The 23,166-nt window shown below is 38.3% G+C and overlaps 1 protein-coding gene across 1 annotated transcript in view; it reads left to right on the forward strand.

The window, feature by feature from the left end:
- Positions 1-23,166, forward strand: part of LOC126066873 (complement factor H-like) — a 111,189-nt gene that overhangs the window by 86,741 nt on the left and 1,282 nt on the right.

Raw genomic sequence — 23,166 nt, forward strand, 5'->3', positions numbered from 1 at the left:
GTTCTCCTGCTCCCTAAGGGGTTCTCTGTTGTGTTCCCTGTCAGGGCGGTCATCAGTTGTAGCCAGGCACCGTCTAGTTCTTCTGGTCTCAGGATGATGTAGTCTCTGGTTCATGTGGCCCTTCCTTCTCTTGGGTTCGTAATTACCTTGTGTCCTTGGTGTTCTTCATTCTCCTTTGATCCAGGTGGGTTGAGACTCATTGATGCGTCTTAGATGGCTGCTTGCTAGCGTTTAAGACCCCAGACGCCACTCTTCATAGATTTTATTATGCCAATTGACTTAGATATCCCCTGAAATCATGCTCCCCAAACCCCTGCCCCTGCTACACAGGCCTTCGAAGCATTCAGTTTGTTCAGGAAACTTCTTTGCTTTTGGTTCAGTCCAGTCGTGCCAACCTCGTCTGTATTGTGTGTTGTCTTTCCCTTCGCCTAGAGTAGTTCTTATCTACGAACTAATTAGTGAATACCCCTCTCCCATCATCCTGCCCTCCCTCCTCTCGGAACCACAAAAGTATGTTTTCTTCTCAGTTTAAACCATTTCTCAAGTTTTATAATAGTGGTCTTATACAATATTTGTCCTTTTGCAATTGACTAATTTCACTCAGCATAATGCCTTCCAGGTTCCTCCATGTTATGAAATGTTTCACAGATTCATCACTGTTCTTTATCGATGCATAGTATTCCATTGTGTGAATATACCATAATTCATTTCTCCATTCATCCGTTGATGGGCACCTTGGTTGCTTCCATCTTTTTGCTATTGTAAACAGTGCTGCAATAAACATGGGTGTGCATATATCTGTTCGTGTAAAGGCTCTTAATTCTCTTGGATATTTGCTGAGGAGTGGGATTGCTGGATAGCATGGTAGTTCTATTTCTAGCTTTTGAAAGAAGTGCAAAATCGATTTCCAAAGTGGTTGTACCATTTGACATTCCCACCAGCAGTGTAGAAGTGTTCCAATCCTTCCACAGCCTCTCTAACATTTATTACTTTGTGTTTTTTGGATTAATGCTAGCCTTGTTGGAGTGAGATGAAATCTTATTGTAGTTTTGATCTGCATTTCTCTAATGGCTAATGATCATGAACACTTCCTTATGTATCTGTTAGCTACCTGAATGTCTTCTTTAGGGAACTGTCTATTCATATCTTTTGCCCATTTTTTAATAGGGTTATTTGTCTTTTTGTAGTTGAGTTGTTGCAGTATCATGTAGATATTAGAGATCAGATGCTTATTGGAAATGTCATAGCTAAAAACTTTTTCCTAGTCTGTAGGTAATCTTTTTACTCTTTTGGTGAAGTCTTTGGATGAGCACAGGTGTTTGATTTTTAGGAGCTCCCACTTATCTAGTTTTTCTTCTGCATTCTTAATAATGTTTTGTATACTGTTTATGCCATGTATTACGACTCCTAACATTGTCCCTATTTTTTCTTCCATGATCTTTATCCTTTTAGATTTTATATTTAGGTCTTTGATCCTTTTAGATCTCGTTTTTGTGCATGGAGTGAGGTATGGGTCTTGTTTCATTTTTTTGCAGATGGATATCCACTTATGCCAGCACCATTTGTTAAAAAGACTGTCTTTTCCCCCGTTTAACTGTTTTCGGGCCTTTGTCAAAATCAACTGCTCATATGTGATGGATTTATGTCTGGATTCTCAATTCTGTTCCATTGGTCTATGTATCTGTTGTTGTACCAGTACCAGGCTGTTTTGACTACTATGGCGGTATAATAGTTTCTAAAATCAGGTAAAGTAAGGCCTCCCATTTTGTTCTTCTTTTTCAGTAATGCCTTATTTATCCAGGGCCGCTTTCCCTTCAATATGAAGTTGGTCATTTGTTTTATTAAAGAATGTCCTTGGGATTTGGATCGGAATTGCATTAAATGTATAGACCGCTTTTGGTAAAATAAACATTTTCATAATGTTAAGTCTTCCTATCCATGAGCAAGGTATGTTTTTCCTCTTATGTAAGTCTCTAGGTTTCTTGCAGAAGTGTACTGTAGTTTTCTTTGTATAAGTCTTTTACATCTCCGGTAAGATTTATTCCTAAGTATTTTATTTTTTATTTTATCTTCTTGGGGTCTACTGTAAATGGCATTGATTTGGTTATTTCCTCTTTGATGTTCTTTTTGTTGGTGTAGAGGAATTCAACTGATTTTTTTATGTTTATCTTTTATCCCGATACTCTGCTAAACTCTTCTATTAGTTTCAGTAGTTGTCTGGAGGATTCCTTAGGGTTTTCTGTGTATAAGATCATGTCACCTGAAAATAGAGATACTTTTACTTCTTCCTTGCTGTTCTGGATGTCCTTAATTTCTTTATCTAGCCTAATTGCTCTGGCTAGGACTTCCAGCACGATGTTGAATAAGAGTGGTGATAAAGGGCATTCTTGTCTGGTTCCCGATCTCAACGGGAATGCTTTCAGGCTTTCTCCATTTAGGGTGATGTTGGCTGTAGGCTTTGTATAAATGCCCTTTATTATGTTCTGTAATTTTCCTTCTATTCCTATTTTGCTTAGAGTTTTTTTCATGAATGGGTGTTGAACTTTGTCAAATGCCTTTTCCGCATCAATTGATAAAATCATGAGATTCTTATCTTTTGCTTTATTTATGTGGTGGATTACATTAATTATTTTTTCTAATATTGAACCATCCCTGCATACCTGGTATGAATCCAACTTGGTCATGGTGAGTTATTTTTTTGATATGTTGTTGGATTCTATTGGCTAGAATTTTGGAGAGGATTTTTGCGTCTATGTTCATGAGGGATATAGGTCTAATTTTCTTTTCTTGTGGTGTCTTTACGTGCTTTTGGTATCAGGGATATGGTGGCTTCATAGAATGAGTTAGGTAGTATTCCGTCCTTTTCTATGCTCTGAAATACCTTTAGTAGTAGTGGTGTTAACTCTTTCTCTGAAAGTTTGGTAGAACTCTGCAGTGAAGCTGTTTGGACCGGGGCTTTTTTTGTTGTTGGGAGTTTTTTGATTATCTTTTCAATCTCTTCTTTTGTTATGGGTCTATTTACTTGTTCTACCTCTGTTTGTGTTAGCTTAGGTAGGTAGTGTGTTTCTAGGAATTCATCCATTTCTTCTAGGTTTTCAAATTTGTTAGAGTGCAATTTTTCATAGTAATCTGAAATGATTCTTTTAATTTCATTTGGGTCGGCTGTAATATCGCCCATCTCATTTCTTATTTGGGTTATTTGTTTCCTCTCCTGTTTTTCTCTTGTTAGTTTGGCCAGTGGTTTATCAATTTTGTTGATTTTTTTCAAAAAACTAGCTTTCGGTCACGTTCTTTCAGTAGTTTTTCTGTTTTCTATTTCATCTAGTTCAGCTCTAATTTTTATTATTTGTTTTCTTCTGGTGACTGCAAGTTTCTTTTATTCCTCTCTATTTCTTCAAGCTGTACGGATAATTCTTTGATTTTGGCCCTTTCTTCTTTTTGGATTTGTGCATTTATTGATATAAATTAGCCTCTGAGGACTGCTTTGCTGTGTCCCAGAGGTTCTGATAGGAAGTGTTTTCATTCTCGTTGGATTCTATGAATTTCTTTATTCCATCTTTAATGTCTTCTAAATCCAGTCTTTTTTGAACAGGGTATTGTTCATTTCCAAGTGTTTGATTTATTTTCCCTGCTTTTCCAGTTATTGATTTCCACTTTTATGGCCTTACGGTCAGAGAAGATGCTTTGTAATATTTCAGTATTTTGAATTCCGCTAGGACTTGCTTTATGACCTCATACGTGGTCTATTCTAGAGAATGCTCCATGTGCACTAGAAAAGAAAGTACACTTGGTTGCTGTTGGGTGGAGTGTTCTCTACATGTCTATGAGGTCCATTTGGTTGATTGTGGCATTTAGATCTTCCGTGTCTTTATTAAACTTCTTTCTGGATGTCCTGTCCTTCACTGAAAGTGGTGTGTTGAAGTCTGCTACTATTATTGTGGAGCTATCTATCTCACTTTTCAATGCTGATAGAGTTTGTTTTATGTATCTTGCAGCCCTGTCATGGGCTGCATAAATATTTAATATGGTTATATCTTCTTGGTGTATTGTCCCTTCAATCATTATATAGTGTCCTTCCTTATCCTTTCTGATGGATTAACTTTAAAGTCTATTTTGTCAGAAATTAATATTGCCACTCCTGCTCTTTTTTGATTGTTGTTTGCTTGATATTTTTTTTTCCATCCTTTGAGTTTTTGTTTTGTTTTGTTTTGAGTTTTAGTTTGTTTGTCTCTAAGTCTAAGGTGTGTCTCTTGTAGACAGAGTATAGACGGATCTTGTTTTTTAATCCATTCTGCCACTCTCTGTCTCTTTATTGGTGCGTTTAGTCCATTTACATTCAGAGTAATTACGGATAGGTATGAATTTAGTGCTATCATTTTGATATCTTTTTTGTGTGTTGTTGACAGTTTCTTTTTCCCACTTAATTTTATGTTCCGCGTAGATTATATATTGTCCATTCCTCATATTTGTTGTTGTTGATTTTGTTTCTGCTGAGTCTCTATTTTTTCTTGTATTTTATTTTGATAAGTAGGATAGATTGTCTCCCTTGTGGTTACCTTACTATTTACCCCTACTTTTCTAAATTTAAAACTAACTTTTATATCTTTGTATCACCATATCTTCCTCTCCATATGGAAGGTGTATGATTACATTTCTTATGCCTTCTTTATTATCCTAATGTTCTCTTCTTTTATATAACATCGTTGTTACCCTGTTTCAAACTTTTTTTTTATAATCTTGCTTTGTTTTTTTGGATTACACTATCTGGGTTGACTTCTGGTTGCTCTGCCCAGTGTTCTAGTCTTCGGCTGATACCTGATATTATTGATTTTCTAACCAAAGAACTCCCTTTGGTATTTCCTGTAGTTTTAATCTGATTTTTACAAATTCCCTCAACTTGTGTTTGTCTGGAAATGTCTTAATTTCACCTTCATATTTAAGAGAGTTTGGCTGGATATATGATTCTTGGCAGGCAATTTTTTCCTTCAATTTTTTAAAAATGTCATCCCATTGCCTTCTTGCCTGCATAGTTTCTCTTGAATAATCTGAGCTTATTCTCATTGGCTCTCCTTTATAGGTGACTTTTCATTTATCCCTCGCTGCTCTTATAATTCTCTCTTTATCTTTGATTTTGGGAAGTTTGATTATAATATGTCTTGGTGACTTTCTTTTAACATCTAACTTATGTGGAGTTCGATGAGCATATTGGATAGGTATCTTCTCATCTTTCACAATATCAGGTAAGTTTTCTGCCAACAAATCTTCAACAATTTTCTCTGCATTTTCTGTTACCCCTCCCTGTTCTGGTATTCCAATCACTCATAGGTTATTTCCCTTGATAGAGTCCGACATGATTCTTAAGGTTTCTTTATTTTCTTTTAATTCTTTTATCTGATTTTTCTTCAAATATATTAGTACCAAGTGATTTATCTTCAAGTTCAGAAATTCTAGCTTCTACTTGCTTAATTCTGCTCCTCTGATTTTCTATTGAGTTATCTAATTCTGGAATTTTATTGTTAATCTTCTGAATTTCTGATTGCTGCCTGTCTATGGATTTTTCCAGCTTATTAATCTTTTCATTATGTTCCTGAATAATCTTTCTAATTTCTTCAGTTGCTTTATCTGTGTGCTCCTTGGCTTGTTCTGTGTATTGTCTTAATTCCTTCCTGATGTCTTGAAGGGTTCTGTATATTAAATTTTTGTATTTTGCATCTGGTAATTTCAGGAATGCTCTTTGATCTAGAAGATCCATGGATTCTTTTTTTTTGAGAGCCTGTTGAGGCAATCATGGCCTGTTTCTTTATGTGACTTGATACTGACTGTTGCCTCCGAGCCATCTATAAGTTATTGTATTAGTTTATGCTTGCTCCCCCACCCCTACTGTGTTGTAGCTTCTTACTTTGTTTTGTTTTGGTATACCCCTATGGGTTGCTTGAGTGAGCTAGCTTGATTATTTTCCCCTTTGGAGCTCTGATGTCCTGTCCCCAGATGCCTAGAGCTGTTATCAGGTATATCAGTCTAGGAGTCCATTTACTCTTCTTGTATGAATTCAGCTCAGGTTTCCAGGTAGCCAATTATCAAGTGTGTGGTACAGGCTCTGTCCTACAGTCTTAGAGGGGCAGGGGTGATTGGCGTATATACCAGTATCTGATTGCAGCACAGGGTCACGCTCTGAACAAGGCAGGGGGCTGAGAACTGACCACTGAGTGTCTCTGAGGAAAGCTCATCCCTGTTCCCTAGAGCATCCAGGTGGGTGGGTTCAGCAGATGGACCACGGGCACACAAAGTGTTTGGTTGTAAAGACTGGGAGGTAGCACTTATCTTTGGACTCCTGTCTCAGGTGGCTGGGTGACCTGAGTGGAGCTACCAGTCCTTAGGTCCCTGATGTGGGTAGGTGGGGACCTTGTTTAATAGGCAAAGCAATGTCAGACATCAAATACCCACCTCTCCACCACACAGCTGAAATGGTTGGAGTTTGCCATCAAGGGCCTATTTTCCTGAAATAGGCCCACACAGGTCCATGCAGAAGGGAAAGGTGCTCAAAGTCCACAGACGGTTTATGCTTGGACAGGAGCTGCTTCTCTCCTAAGCTCCCCTGGTTAGTGGAACTAGCAAATTATCTTTTCCCCCAAATACAAATTTTTTCCTTCCCCAAGGCCAGGAGGATGGCTCTAGGTGCTCAACAGTGCCTGTCTCAGGCCCAGGGAATTCAGCCACTGAAGCTGGCTTGGGGGTGGGGGGCGTGGTAAAATATACACAAGTAGTTAGCTTTTGCTGAGAGCACTGCTCTCCTCAGGTTCTGGAGTTGTGAGTGGGCGGTGCAGCTGGCTGCTTCTCCCTGAGGAAACTGTGGCTGAACGCTAGTACCAGCCCGTCATCACTGCCACTCTGGGAATGGTGCTTGAGGGCTCTCTGCGATTCAGTTCCAGTAACTCCTCTCTGCTTCTGAACAGTGTCTTCCTCCCCCTGCCCCTCAGTTAGTTTTCTAAGGTTGTCCTTGAAGCTCAGGGCTCCCAGCTTGTCACAAATATACTCGTTTTACTTGTTTTTTGGGGTCTTTGTTGTAAAGAGGGCTCACGAGAACTATCTGTCTATTCCACCATCTTGGCTCCACTGCCCCATAAGTAATTTTTAAAACATAATTCTATCACTTTGGTCAATGATTTGCTTTCTCTACCTTCATAGTGGAAATCTTAGTGGCTTATCGATTAAGAGCTTCCGCTGCTTACCAAAAGGTCAGCAGTTCAAATCCACCAGGCGCTTCTTGGAAACTCTATGGGGCAGTTCTACTTTGTCTACAGGGTTGCTACGAGTCGAAATTGACTCAGCTGCAACGGGTTTGGTTTGGTTGTTCGTTTACCTTCATAGTCATATATATTTAATTCTAATTAACTGTTTGAAGGCAATTCTTTATAATAAAACATGACAAATATATTTTGAAAGTGATATATATTTTCATATAAATATGAAGTATATTTTTCTCTTATATATGTATACACACATATATAATTTTTATGTATGAAAATAAAAAATAAAAACAATTAGTAAGTCAGTGAGAGGACAGTCCATTTAAAGGAAAGTGAGCCTTGAGTGACATTCCTTCAATAGAAGGGAAATCATTGTATGTGTCAGAGTATATTGTGCCATATAAAAACGGAAACCCTGGTGGCATAGTGGTTAAGTGCTACAGCTGCTAACCAAGAGGCCGGCGGTTCAAACCCACCAGGTGCTCCTTCGAAACTCTATGCAGCAATTCTACTCTGTCCTGTAGGGTCCCTATGAGTCGGAATCAACTCAATGCCAGTGGGCTTTTTCATTTTTTTATATACAAATGGTGCCTCAAAACCTTCAGTGAAAGATTATTTTAATATTAAGAACTTTCTGAAACCCTTGCACTAGCTAGTGTGATCAAATATGGGTTAAGAAAAAAAAGCAGTTTTCTTCCCTAATCCCATAAAAATACAGATGGCTGACAATGGTCCAAGCAGCCTTGTTGATTAAAAAAAAAAAAAAAAAAAATTTTTTTTTTTTTTAAGTAATGAAGTTGGGTGGAGGAAAGTACAGGCTGGCAGAAAGTTCTAGTGACACGGCTTGGATTGTGAGGACTAATCACAAATTATTCAACTGGCTGAGGGATAAGTTGACCTATTTTCAAGAAATTGGAGACAGTTCATCCTTTTCCCAGAGAAAGTTGTATACATATATAAAAGGTGATGAATAAATGATTGTGAAACCAATGATAAGAATTACCTAGAGATTTTGCAAAACTCACTGAACTTTGATATTAACTTAGTGACATCAGTTGGTTTAGTTAAATTGTAGTGTACTTAATTTTACAGTCACAGTTGATAACTGGTAATGAAGCTGATTTCAAACCCAAAACAGTACAACTGGAATACCTATATTTATATATCATTGGGAACATCTAACATGCTGTTTCTAATCAATATTCTCCTCACCTTGTGGGTGTCCTGTGCTGAGGGACAAGGTAAATTAAAAACATAGATGAACAATCAGCTTCCCTCTTAAATGTATCTACTTTCATGTATCTGTAGTTTTAAGTGAATCCACAGGTAGGAATATTTTGTACTGTGGGATCATAATGAATTATATGTTTGGGGGAAATTATAATAACCTAAAAGGAAAATAAAGTAAGTCATGCTTTCTGTTTCCTGAGTTCCAGGTGTGAAAAGGCCATTCAACAGTGATTACTGAGACATGTGAATATGCTCATAAAGCCTTAACTAGAAAACGTGCACAAGAAAAGCCAGACTCTGACTTGGAAATATTTGGGTGCTTTTTTATTTGTAATACGAAGGAATTTTGGAGAGTGTAAATATTTTCATAGTCTTCATTGTGATGATCATTTCACAGATTCAAGTGCCAACACCTCTCAAAATGTGCATTTTAAATATGTACAGTGTATTTCACAGCAATTATACATTACTAAATCTGTTAGAAGCCATTAATATTATCATCATATTATCATCAATTTAATGGTTCAACAAAAATAACAGCATGTAAAATTATCTCTTTTAGCAAAAATTAAAATATATTCTTAATTTATAGTGCAATGTCAAAACATTAATTTACTTTTCTGAGTTCATTGGCAAATTTTGCATATATAAACAAACAAATAATTTGAAACCATTAACTCTTTGATTTTAGTATCTGATTTTCCTCCTTCGTTACCATAATATAGTGCTTAATATTTTCTATATTAACTATGAAAGGACCCTGGTTACACAATGGTTAAGTACTCTGCTGCTAATCCACAGGTCATAGGTTCAAACCGGCCAGCCACTCCATGGGAGAAAAGACCTGGCCATCTGCTCCCATGAAGATTATAGCCCAGAGAACCCTGTGGAGCTGTTCCATACTGTCCTATAGGTCCACTAATTATATCAGAATTGACTGAATGGCACACAACAATATTAATTTCATATTTGTAAATGGTTTTAAGTTTCTCTATTAAAAGCACCACAGTCATCCAGTTCAACTAGACTGAGGGCTCTGTCATCAGTGTACCTGCTGAGGAACCTATTCGAAGTGTGTTTGTCTTTTCTCCTTATTCCCAAGTGTATGCTAAAAGGTCTGCCTTTTGTTAGAGATGGGAATAAAAGGATACTTCTAAATATAAGATATATATAAGAATGTGTCAACTTGAATGTGACCAGTGGAATTTGGACAAAGCCTGCCTGCAATTCCAGTTGAAAACTAGACTTCTTCAATAAACTCTAACAGTGGTCTTTAAGAAAGCTACCCACTTAGTAAAAGAACATATGTGCAGGGATATAAGTATTTTTATGTATCCAGTAACACAGTATTTACTGAGCAACACATTGTTTCATGCTGCAGTACAAAGCTGGAACGACGTAACAAACAAAAAATCCATGCTCCACAGCACTTCTCTTAAGAGATAAAACATTCTAACAACTAAATATTTGTACAGCAAAAAAATACATGCATCAAAAGATAAGATTCTATTAACATTCACAGACAAGTGAAATGATTCTCAACTCCTGAATTGGGTAGCTAGATAAGGGAGTTTTAAACACAGGAGTTGTGCCTGGCAGATATTAATCACTTAATAAATCTTTGTTGAATGTTCTTGAGTGAGCTTTTGGAAGGATGATTAGATTGAGATCAGTGGAAGATGGAGGGATTACACTGAGCAGTGGAAACAAGGGGATCAAAGACCATGGATGTTCAGCCACTTGTGGTTACTTATGAAGAATAAAATATTGTAACTTGCTTGAACTACAGAATTTCTGAATGAGATTTGTGTGCTGTTAAGGCAATTCTGATGCACAGAGACACTACAGGACAGAGTAGAACGGCCCCATCAGATTTCTTAGGTTAATCTTTACTGGGATATACTCAAGGTCATATTTTGGCTCTCGTGGACTTGCTCGGATTTTCTTCTAGTGACCGAAGACCAGATGAGCTGTGGCATGACATTAAGGACATCATACTTGAAGAAAGCAAGAGGTCAGTGGAAAGGCAGGAAAAAAAGACCAAGATGGATGTCAGAGGAGACTTTGAAACTTGGTCTTGAACGTCGAGCAGCTAAAGCAGAAGGAAGAATTGATGAAGTAAAAGAACTGAACAGAAGATTTCAAAGGGTGGCTCAAGAAGACAAAGGAAAGTATTACAAGGACACGTGCAAAGAGCTGGAGATGGAAAGCCAAAAAGGAAGAACATGCTCAGTGTTTCTCAAGCTGAAAGAACTGAAGAAAAAATTCAAGCCTCAAGTTGCAATAGTGAAGGATTGTACGGGAAAAATATTAAATGATGCAGGAAGCATCAAAAGAAGATGGAAGGACTACACAGTCATTATACCAAAAAGAATTAATTGAAGTTCTACCATTTCAAGAGGTAGCATATGATCAGGAAACGACGGTACTGAAGGAAGAAGTCCAAGCTGCTCTGAAGGCATTGGCTAAAAACAAGGCTCCAGAAATTGATGGAATATCAATTGAGATGTTTCAAAAAACAGATGTGGCGCTGGAGGTACTCGCTCATCTATGCCAAGAAATATGGAAGACAGCTTCCTGGCCAACTGACTGGAAGAGATCCATATTTATGCCTATTCCCAAGAAAGGTGATCCAACCGAATGTGGAAATTATAGAACAATACCATTAATACCATAAAAAAAAAAAAAAAAACCAAGTAAAATTTTGCTGAAGATCACTCAAAAACGGCTGCAGCAGTATACCAACAGGGAACTGCCAGAAATTCAGGCCAGTTTCAGAAGAAGACATGGAAGCAGGGATATTATTGCTGATGTCAGATGGATCCTGGCCAAAAGCAGAGAATACAACAAGGATGTTTACCTGTGTTTTATTGACTATGCAAAGATATTCAACTGTGTGGATCATAACAAATTATGGATAACATTGCGAAGAATGGGAATTGCAGGCACTTTATTGTGCTCACGAGGAAACTTTACGTAGATCAAGAGGCAGTTGTTCGGACAGAACAAGGGGATACTGATTGGTTTAAAGTCAGGAAAGGTGTGCTTCAGGGTTGTATTCTTTCACCATACCTATTCAATCTGTATGCTCAGCGAATAATCCAAGAAGCTGGACTAAATGAAGAAGAATGGGGCATCAGGATTGGAGGAAGACTCATTAACAACCTGTGTTATGCAGAAGAAAAAACCTTCCTTGCTGAAAGTGAAGAGGACTTGAAGCACTTACTAATGAAGATCAAAGACTACAGCCTTCAGTATGGACTGTACTTCAACATAAAAAAAAAACAAAAATCCTCACAAATAGACCAATGAGCAACATGATGATAAATGGAGAAAAGATTGAAGTTGTCAAGGATTTCATTTTACTTGGGTCCACAATCAACAGCCACGGAAGCAGCAGTCAAGAAATCAAAAGACGGATTGCATTGGGTAAAACGCTGCAAAGGACGTCTTTAAAGTACTGAAGATCAAAGATGTCACCTTGAAGACTAGGATGTGCCTGACTCAAGCCAGGGTATTTTCAATCCCATCATATGCATGTTAAAGCTAGACAATGAATAAGGAAGACCGAAGAATAATTGGCGCCTTTGAATTGTGGTGTTGGTGCAGAATATTGAATATATGGACTACCAAAAGAACAAACAAATCAGTCTTAAAAGAAATACAACCAGAATGCTCCTTAGGAACAAGGATGGCAAGACTGTGTCTTACATACTTTGGACATATTGTCAGGAGGTATCACTCCCTGGAGAAGGACATCATGCTTGGCAGAGTATAGAGTCAGCGAAAAAGGAGAAGGCCCTCAACGAGGTGGATTGACACAGTGGCTGCAACAATGAGCTCAAGCATAACAACGATTGTGGGGATAGCTCAGGACCAGGCAGTGTTTTGTTCTGTTGTGCATAGGGTCACCATGAGTCAGAACTGACTTGATAGCACCTAACCACAACAACAATCTTTACTGGAGCAGATCGCCAGGCCTTTTCTCCTGAAGAGCAGTCGGTGGTTTCAAACTGAGGACCTTTTTCGTTAGCCAAGGGCTTTAACCATTATACCTTCAGGGCTCCTTTGAATGAGAGTAACCAGGGATAATGCTTGAAATTCCACTATCAGTTTATGAGAGTATCTTTCCCCCCACCCACACCTCTCAAAATGATGCCATTTTCATTTTTATTTTCAGATACACAGCTTCATATTTTACAGTGTTTCCTATCACAGCATTTAATACTTTTAATTATTTTAGGACGTCACCCTTGGTCACTGCCAAAGGTAGAAAAATAAATTTCCCTGATTAACGTCTTTGTTGGCTGAATTGCTACATGTAACTTTTTCAAACAAGGACAAAACAGATAAAAACAGAATGAAACAGATTAAGGAAAACAGCGCTGTTTTGATATAAGGACTCAAGCTTGAGAAGCATACCAGCCTCATTTTCTGAAAAACACTCTAAAAAAGAATGATAATATTTATACATTTTCAATAAAGGGTAGTGATAATCAGTCAAAAATGTAGAAACATACCTACATAAATATTTCTAGAGGACCTTCTTCAGGATTATTTATATCTTTGTTATACTGTTCTTTTTTTTTTAACTGATTTTTTAATGAATATTTTATATTCAAATTCTCTTTGCTGAAAATGGAAAGGCAAAGGAAGTGAGAGATAAAGGAAGGAATAGCAGCATATTTCTTAGACCAGCAGGATATTTCTTAGGCCTGCAAGGTCTAATACATTGAATGACCTTTGCCCTCTTCTTCTGAATTTACATTTTTGAGTGATTTTAATCTTGGAGGTACTTAGAAAAGATACTCACCTTTTGTGACTCCAAAACTGACCTCCTCAAATAGTTTTGTAGGTTTACAAATAGATTTTCCCAGTCCCCAGATAACTAATACAACTGGACAAATTCAGCTAAATATAATAGAATTATTAATGTCATCATTTAAATATTATATTATTTTTCATTAACGTATGTATTATTTGTTTTGTTTTTCCCAACAGAGAACTTGCAATTTTCCAGAAATAAAACATGGAAAAACACATGGTGAAAATCAACCTAAAAGAACCTTCCCAATTGCTATGGGAAAGTATTTGTACTATTCCTGTGATCACAGCTATGTGTCTGCTTTGCAGTCTCTCTGGACTCGAATAACCTGCACAGAGGAAGGCTGGTCACCAATACCAAAGTGTCGCAGTGAGTAAATGCTCTCGCAGTTATCTGAAAGAATCATTCATGAGTGGAGTGAGCTGAGCCAGAAAGGATCAGGGTCTTCCCAGTCGTAGGGGTGGGGACCAGATGAGCCAGAAAAGATGCCATTCTTCTTCTTTTCATAAGGAGTCGTTCATGTCAACCTAATGAGAAAAAACATACATATATACAATTTTGCTATACAGTTTAATACCTAAATATTTTAATTTTTTAAATAACTTTTATTAAGCTTCAAGTGAACGTTTACAAATCCAATCAGTCTGTCACATATAAGTTTACATACATCTCACTCCCTACTCCCACTTGCTCTCCCCCTCTTGAGTCAGCCCTTCCAGTCTCTCCTTTCTTGACAATTTTGCCAGCTTCCCTCTCTCTCTATCCTCCCATCCCCCCTCCAGACAAGTTGCCAACACAATCTCAAGTGTCCGCCTGATATAATTAGCTCACTCTTCATCAGCGTCTCTCTCCCACCCGCTGACCAGTCCCTTTCATGTCTGATGAGTTGTCTTCGGGGATGGTTCCTGTCCTGTGCCAACAGAAGGTCTGGGGACCATGGCCACCGGGATTTCTCTAGTCTCAGTCAGACCATTAAGTACGGTCTTTTTATGAGAATTTGGGGTCTGTATCCCACTGATCTCCTGCTCCCTCAGGGGTCCTCTGCTGTGCTCCCTGCCAGGGCAGTCATCGATTGTGGCCGGGCACCAACTAGTTCTTCTGGTCTCAGGATGATGTAGGTCTCTGGTTCATGTGGCCCTTTCTGTCTCTTGGGTTCTTAGTTGTCGTGTGGCCTTGGTGTTCTTCATTTTCCTTTGCTCCAGGTGGGTTGAGACCAACTGATGCATCTTAGATGGCCGCTTGTTAGCATTTAAGACCCCAGACGCCACATTTCAAAGTGGGATGCAGAATGTTTTCATAATAGAATTATTTTGCCGATTGACTTAGAAGTCCCCGCAAACCATGTTCCCCAGACCCCCGCGCTTGCTCCGCTGACCTTTGAAGCATTCATTTTATCCCGGAAACTTCTTTGCTTTTGGTCCAGTCCAATTGAGCTGACCTTCCATGTATTGAGTGTTGTCTTTCCCTTCACCTAAAGCAGTTCTTATCTACTGATTAATCAATAAAAAACCCTCTCCCACCCTCCCTCCCTCCCCTCCTCGGAACCACAAAAGTATGTGTTCTTCTCAGGTTTACTATTTCTCAAGATCTTATAATAGTGGTCTTATACAATATTTGTCCTTTTGCCTCTGACTTATTTCGCTCAGCATAATGCCTTCCAGGTTCCTCCATGTTATGAAATGTTTCAGAGATTCGTCACTGTTCTTTATCGATGCGTAGTATTCCATTGTGTGAATATACCACAATTTATTTACCCATTCATCCGTTGATGGACACCTTGGTTGCTTCCAACTTTTTGCTATTGTAAACAGAGCTGCAATAAACATGGGTGTGCATATATCTGTTTGTATGAAGGCTCTTGTATCTCTACGGTATATTCCCAGGAGTGGGATTTCTGGGTTGTATGGTAGTTCTATTTCTAACTGTTTAAGATAACGCCAGATAGATTTCCAAAGTGGTTGTACCATTTTACATTCCCACCAGCAGTGTATGAGAGTTCCAATCTCTCCGCAGCCTCTCCAACATTTATTATTTTGTGTTTTTTGGATTAATGCCAGTCTTGCTGGTGTGAGATGGAATCTCATCGTAGTTTTAATTTGCATTTCTCTAATGGCTAATGATCGAGAGCATTTTCTCATGTATCTGTTGGCTGCCTGAATATCTTCTTTAGTGAAATGTGTGTTCATATCCTTTGCCCACTTCTTGATTGGGTTGTTTGTCTTTTTGTGGTTGAGTTTTGACAGAATCATGTAGATTTTAGAGATCAGGCGCTGGTCGGAGATGTCATAGCTGAAAATTCTTACCCAATCTGTAGGTGGTCTTTTTACTCTTTTGGAGAAGTCTTTAGATGAGCATAGGTGTTTGATTTTTAGGAGCTCCAAGTTATCTGGTTTCTCTTCATCATTTTTGGTAATGTTTTGTATTCTGTTTATACCTTGTATTAGGGCTCCTAGGGTTGTCCCAATTTTTTCTTCCATGATCTTTATCGTTTTAGTCTTTATGTTTAGGTCTTTGATCCACTTGGAGTTAGTTTTTGTGCATGGTGTGAGGTATGGGTCCTGTTTTATTCTTTTGCAAATGGATATCCAGTTATGCCAGCACCATTTGTTAAAAAGGCTATCTTTTCCCCAATTAATTGACACTGGTCCTTTGTCAAATATCAGCTGCTCATACGTGAATGGATCTATGTCTGGGTTCTCAATTCTCTTCCATTGGTCTATGTGCCTGTTGTTGTACCAGTACCAGGCTGTTTTGACTACTGTGGCTGTATAATAGGTTCTGAAATCAGGTAGAGTGAGGCCTCCCACTTTCTTCTTCTTTTTCAGTAATGCTTTGCTTATCCGGGGCTTCTTTCCCTTCTATATGAAATTGGTGATTTGTTTCTCTATCCCCTTAAAATATGACATTGGAATTTGGATCGGAAGTGCGTTAAATGTATAGATGGCTTTTGGTAGAATAGACATTTTTACTATGTTCAGTCTTCCTATCCATGAGCAAGGTATGTTTTTCCACTTAAGTATGTCCTTTTGAATTTCTTGTAGTAGAGCTTTGTAGTTTTCTTTGTATAGGTCTTTTACATCCTTGGTAAGATTTATTCCTAAGTATCTTATCTTCTTGGGGGCTACCGTGAATGGTATTGATTTGGTTATTTCCTCTTCAGTGTTCTTTTTGTTGATGTAGAGGAATCCAAGTGATTTTTGTATGTTTATTTTATAACCTGAGACTCTGCCAAACTCTTCTATTAGTTTCAGTAGTTTTCTGGAGGATTCCTTAGGGTTTTCTGTGTATATAATCATGTCATCTGCAAATAGTGATAGCTTTACTTCTTCCTTACCAATCCAGATACCTTTTATTTCTTTGTCTAGCCTAATTGCCCTGGCTAGGACTTCCAGCACGATGTTGAATAAGAGTGGTGATAAAGGGCATCCTTGTTTGGTTCCCGTTCTCAAGGGAAATGCTTTCAGGTTCTCTCCATTTAGAGTGATATTGGCTGTTGGCTTTGCATAGATGCCCTTTATTATGTTGAGGAATTTTCCTTCAATTCCTATTTTGGTAAGAGTTTTTATCATAAATGGGTGTTGGACTTTGTCAAATGCCTTTTCTGCATCAATTGATAAGATCATGTGGTTTTTGTCTTTTGTTTTATTTATGTGATGGATTACATTAATGGTTTTTCTGATATTAAACCAGCCTTGCATACCTGGTATAAATCCCACTTGATCAGGGTGAATTATTTTTTTGATGTGTTGTTGGATTCTATTGGCTAGAATTTTGTTGAGGATTTTTGCATCTATGTTCATGAGGGATATAGGTCTATAATTTTCTTTTTTTGTAATATCTTTACCTGGTTTTGGTATCAGGGAGATGGTGGCTTCATAGAATGAGTTGGGTAGTATTCCGTCATTTTCTATGCTTTGGAATACCTTCAGAAGTAGTGGTGTTAACTATTCTCTGAAAGTTTGGTAGAACTCTGCAGTGAAGCCGTCCGGGCCAGGGCTTTTTTTTGTTGGGAGTTTTTTGATTACCGTTTCAATCTCTTTTTTTGTTATGGGTCTATTTAGTTGTTCTACTTCTGAATGTGTTAGTTTAGGTAGGTAGTGTTTTTCCAAGAATTCATCCATTTCTTCTAGGTTTGCAAATTTGTTAGAGTACAATTTTTCATAATAATCTGAAATGATTCTTTTAATTTCATTTGGCTCTGTTGTGACGTGGTCCTTCTCGTTTCTTATTCGGGTTATTTGTTTCCTTTCCTGTATTTCTTTAGTCAGTCTAGCCAATGGTTTACCAATTTTGTTAATTTTTTCAAAGAACCAGCTTTTGGCTTTGTTAATTCTTTCAATTGTTTTTCTGTTCTCTAATTCATTGAGTTCAGCTCTAATTTTTATTATTTGTTTTCTTCTGGTGCCTGATGGATTCTTTTGTTGCTCACTTTCTATTTGTTCAAGTTGTAGGGACAGTTCTCTGCTTTTGGCTCTTTCTTCTTTTTGTATGTGTGCATTTATCGATATAAATTGGCCTCTGAGCACTGCTTTTGCTGTGTCCCAGAGGTTTTGATAGGAAGTATTTTCATTCTCGTTGCTTTCTATGAATTTCCTTATTCCCTCCTTGATGTCTTTTATAACCCAGTCTTTTTCAGGAGGGTATTGCTCATTTTCCAAGTATTTGATTTCTTTTCCCTAGTTTTTCTGTTATTGATCTCTAGTTTTATTGCCTTGTGGTCTGAGAAGATGCTTTGTAATATTTCGATGTTTTGGACTCTGCAAAGATTTGTTTTATGACCTAATATGTGGTCTATTCTAGAGAATGTTCCATGTGCGCTAGAAAAAAAAGTATATTTTGCAGCAGTTGGGTGGAGAGTTCTGTATAAGTCAATGAGGTCAAGTTGGTTGATTGTTGTAATTAGATCTTCCGTGTCTCTATTGAGCTTCTTACTGGATGTCCTGTCCTTCTCCGAAAGTGGTGTGTTGAAGTCTCCTACTATAATTGTGGAGGTATCTATTTCACTTTTCAATTCTGTTAAAGTTTGATTTATGTATCTTGCAGCCCTGTCATTGGGTGCATAAATATTTAATACGGTTATGTCTTCCTGATCAATTGTCCCTTTTATCATTATATAGTGTCCTTCTTTATCCTTTGTGGTGGATTTAAGTCTAAAGTCTATTTCGTCAGAAATTAATATTGCTACTCCTCTTCTTTTTTGCTTATTGTTCCTTGATATACTTTTTTCCATCCTTTGAGTTTTAGTTTGTTTGTGTCTCTAAGTCTAAGGTGTGTCTCTTGTAGGCAGCATATAGATGGATCGTGTTTCTTTATCCAGTCTGTGACTCTCTGTCTCTTTATTGGAGCATTTAGTCCATTTACATTCAGGGTAATTATAGATAAATAAGATTTTAGTGCTGTCATTTTGATGCCTTTTATGTGTGTTGTTGACAATTTCATTTTTCCGCATACTTTTTTGTGCTGAGGCATTTTTCTTAGTAAATTGTGAGATCCTCATTTTCATAGTGTTTGACCTTATGTTAGTTGAGTCGTTAACGTTTTTCTTGGCTTTTATCTTGAGTTATAGAGTTGTTATACCTTTTTGTGGTTACCTTATTATTTACCCCTATTTTTCTAAGTAAAAACCTAACTTGTATCGTTCTATATCGCCTTGTATCATTCTCCATATGGCATTTCAATGCCTCCTGTATTTAGCCCCTCTTTTTGATTATTGTGATCTTTTACATATTGACTTCAATGATTCCCTGTTTGGGGCGTTTTTTTCTTTTTAAAATTAATCTTAATTTGTTTCTGTGATTTCCCTATTTGAGTTGATATCAGTATGTTCTGTTCTGTGACCTTGTGTTGTGCTGGTATCTGATATTATTGGTTTTCTGACCAAACAATTTCCTTTAGTATTTCTTGTAGCTTTGGTTTGGTTTTTGCAAATTCTCTAAGCTTGTGTTTATCTGTAAACATCTTAATTTCGCCTTCATATATGAGAGAGTTTTGCTGGATATATGATCCTTGGCTGGTAGTTATTCTCCTTCAGTGTTCTGTATATGTCGTCCCATTCCCTTCTTGCCTGCATGGTTTCTGCTGAGTAGTCTGAACTTATTCTTATTGATTCTCCCTTGAAGGAAACCTTTCTTTTCTCCCTGGCTGCTTTTAAAATTTTCTGTTTATCTTTGGTTTTGGTGAGTTTGATGATAATATGTCTTGGTGTTTTTCTTTTTGGATCAATCTTAAATGGGGTTCGATGAGCATCTTGGATAGATATCCTTTCGTCTTTCATGATGTCAGGGAAGTTTTGTGTCAGGAGTTCTTCAGCTATTTTCTCTGTGTTTTCTGTCCCCCCTCCCTGTTCTGGGACTCCAATCACCCGCAGGTTAGCCTTCTTGATAGAGTCCCACATAATTCTTAGGGTTTCTTCATTTTTTTTCATTCTTTTATCTGATTTTTTTTCAGCTATGTTGGTGTCGATTCCCTGGTCCTCCAGATGTCTCAGTCTGCATTCTAATTGCTCGAGTCTGCTCCTCTGACTTCCTATTGCGTTGCCTAATTCTGTAATTTTATTGTTAATCTTTTGGATTTCTACATGGATTTCTATGGATTCTTGCAACTTATTAATTTTTCCACTATGTTCTTGAATAATCTTTTTGAGTTCTTCAACAGTTTTATCGGTGTGTTCCTTGGCTTTTTCTGCAGTTATCCTAATTTCATTTGTGATATCTTTAAGCATTCTGTAAATTAGTTTTTTATATTCTGTATCTGATAATTCCAGGATTGTATCTTCATTTGGGAAAGATTTTTATTCTTTCGTTTGGGGGGTTGGAGAAGCTGTCATGGTCTGCTTCTTTAAGTGGTTTGATATGGATTGTTGTCTCCGAGCCATCACTGGGAAACTAGTTTTTCCAGAAAATCTGCTAAAATAAAATGCAGTCAGACCCCTATCAGAGTTCTCCCTCTGGCTCAGGCTATTCGGATGTTAATGAAGCCGCCTGGGGAGGGTGGGGGAGGGAACAGAGAGATAGGAGAGTAGCACCTCAGAATATAGCCAGAGTTGCTTGTCTTGCTTGGAATGACTATTATATCTGAGATTCCCGCGGGCGGGTTGCCTATGTGTGCTGGCTGTGTGGAGATTGCCCCCGGGGGGTCTGGCCCGCTGGAGGCACGGTCAGATCCTCTGCTTCCAGCCCCACGCCCAGCGCCAAGGCTCCCCTACTTGGACGGTGCACTCTCGACTCCAAAATCAGTCGCTGCCTCCCAGGGACTTCTCGTCCCTCCAGCCGCGTGGCCGTGCCGCCCCAAAGAACCAGGTGGGCCCCCTCCCAGGGGGTTAGTTCAGATGGGTGGAGCAGCTCCCCGTGCTTGTGCCATGACCGAGTGTCCGGGCTGGGACGCTGTTCTCCCTGCTCCAGTACCAGTCGCTGCCTCCCGGGGACTTCTCCTATCGGCTGCGTCCCACGCCGCCCTCGCGACCCGGCTGGGCCCCTTCCCGGAGTTAGTTCCGGGGGGTGGAGCAGCTCTCCGTGTTTATGCCGTACCTGCGTCCAGTCCAAATCCCGGCGAGACGGTTCCCCGGCTGGGACGCTGCTTTTCCTGCTCCAAGACCAGTCACTGCCTCCCGGGGACTTCTCCTACCGGCTGCGTCCCACGCCGCCCACGGAACCAGCTGGTCTCCCTCCCGGGGTTAGTTCAGGGGGGTGGAGCAGCTCTCTGTGCTTGTGCCGTACCTGACTGGTACGCTGGCTCCAGGCTCTGGAAACAATCGCTGCTTCCCCGTATTAGTTCGTTCTCCATCTCTAAATCTGTGTTTGTTGTTCCGGGTTCGTAGATTGTTATGTATGTGATCGATTCACTTGTTTTTCCGTGTCTTTGTTGTAAGAGGGATCCGAGGTAGCGTCTGCCTAGTCTGCCATCTTGGCTCCACCCCCCATCTTCAATATTTTAATTTTTAAATCCTACTTTTAAATCTTCAACAACTGTTAAATACAATAATTTTAACAGCTAACATTTAAACATTGATTTTACAATTGTGTGAACACAACTTTTTTCAAGACACTTCATTTTCCTGTACAATATTTGATGTAAAATTTTATATTCTTTTGAGTATTCAAGGTGCAATTTTGTTTATACTATTTTCTCTATTTTGGGGTTTTCCACATATCATACCTTTTTTTCCTTAAAATTATCTATGTGTTATTTTTTCAACGAATGTAGAGAAAGGCAGAAAGTGAAAAAGAGAGGATCCTGACAGAGAAAACAGAGGTGACACACTTAGGAGACCAGTCTTCTGCCTGCACCTCTGGAAAGCAATTCATGAGAATCAAATGAGAAATAAAAATAGTAGCTTTTTTAATACCTAAAAACCTCTTACAAATAAAACTGCTTTCTATTACAAATCAATGATTGATGGAATTGCATATTTTTTTTTACATGCATAAACTAATTTTTATGTAACTAACTTTCACACATGATTTCTCTTTTCAAGATTGTACGATGTAATACTTTCTAAATTCTTTGTTATATGTTAGTCATCTTTTAGGTCTTTAGGACAGTGGTAGTTCCTTCAGTGGAAAATGGGCATTCGTCATCTTCAGGAAAAATATACCTGGAAGGTGACACTGTAATTTTATGTGACACGGGCTACAAACTTGCAAATAATCAGGGCAGCATTACATATACAGAAGATACTTGTCCTCTCCTCCCAAATGCAGCCCTGCCAGTAAGTAAAATACTGTCCTCTAAGCTCCAGGTATGTTTTTGGATTTTGTAGAGAAATAACTATATTAAATATATGCATTATTGCTTTTCTTGTCACTGTAACCTTTTCAGTCTATGGTTCCAGTTGTCTGTGGCTAGTCACTAGAAAATCAATACAGGTAATTGTACAAAACACCAGTCAAAAGTACAGTGAGAGTTCTGGAAGGATGCTGATGTTTTGGTAACTTGAATTTAATATGTCTACTGAAATTATGCAAAATGAGACTACATAAAGATAAAATTAAAATAGATTCATAGCTAAAACATCGTATTTGTAGTATCTTATGACTAATATGTGGAAATTATAGAACAATGTCATTAATATCACATGCAAGCAAAACTTTGCTGAAGATGGTTCAAAAATGGCTGCAGCAGTATATCAACAGGGAACTGCCAGAAATTCAGGCTGGTTTCAGAAAAGGACGTGGAACCAGGGATATCATTGCTGATGTCAGAGGGATCCTGGCTGAAAGCAGAGAATACAAGAAGGATGTTTACCTGTGTTTTATTGACTATGCAAAGGCATTTGACTGTGTGGATCATAACAAATTATGGATAACATTGCAAAGAATGGGAATTCCAGAACACTTAATTGTGCTTATGAGGAACCTTTACATAGATCAAGAGGCAGTTGTTCGGACAGAACAAGGGATACTGATTGGTTTAAAGTCAGGAAAGGTGTGCTTCAGGGTTGTATTTTTTCACCATACCTATTCAATCTGTATGCTGAGCAAGTAACACGAGAAGCCAGACTATATGAAAAAGAATGCGGCATCAGGATTGGAGGAAGACTCATTAACAACCTGTGTATTGCAGATGACACAACCTTGCTTGCTGAAAGTGAAGAGGACTTGAAGCACTTACTAATGAAGATCAAAGACCATAGCCTTCAGTATGGATTGCACCTCAACATAAAAAAAAACTAAAATCCACACAACTGGACCAATGAGCAACATCATGATAAAAAGAGAAAAGACTGAAGTTGTCAAGGATTTCGTTTTACTTGGATCCACAATCAACAGCCATGGAAGCAGCAGTCAAGAAATCAAAAGACTCATTGCATTGGGTAAATCTGCTGCAAAGAACTTCTTTAAAGTGTTGAAGAGCAAAGATGTCACC

This window comes from Elephas maximus, chromosome 24, assembly GCF_024166365.1.
Source record: "Elephas maximus indicus isolate mEleMax1 chromosome 24, mEleMax1 primary haplotype, whole genome shotgun sequence".
NCBI classification, from domain to species: Eukaryota; Metazoa; Chordata; class Mammalia; order Proboscidea; family Elephantidae; genus Elephas; species Elephas maximus.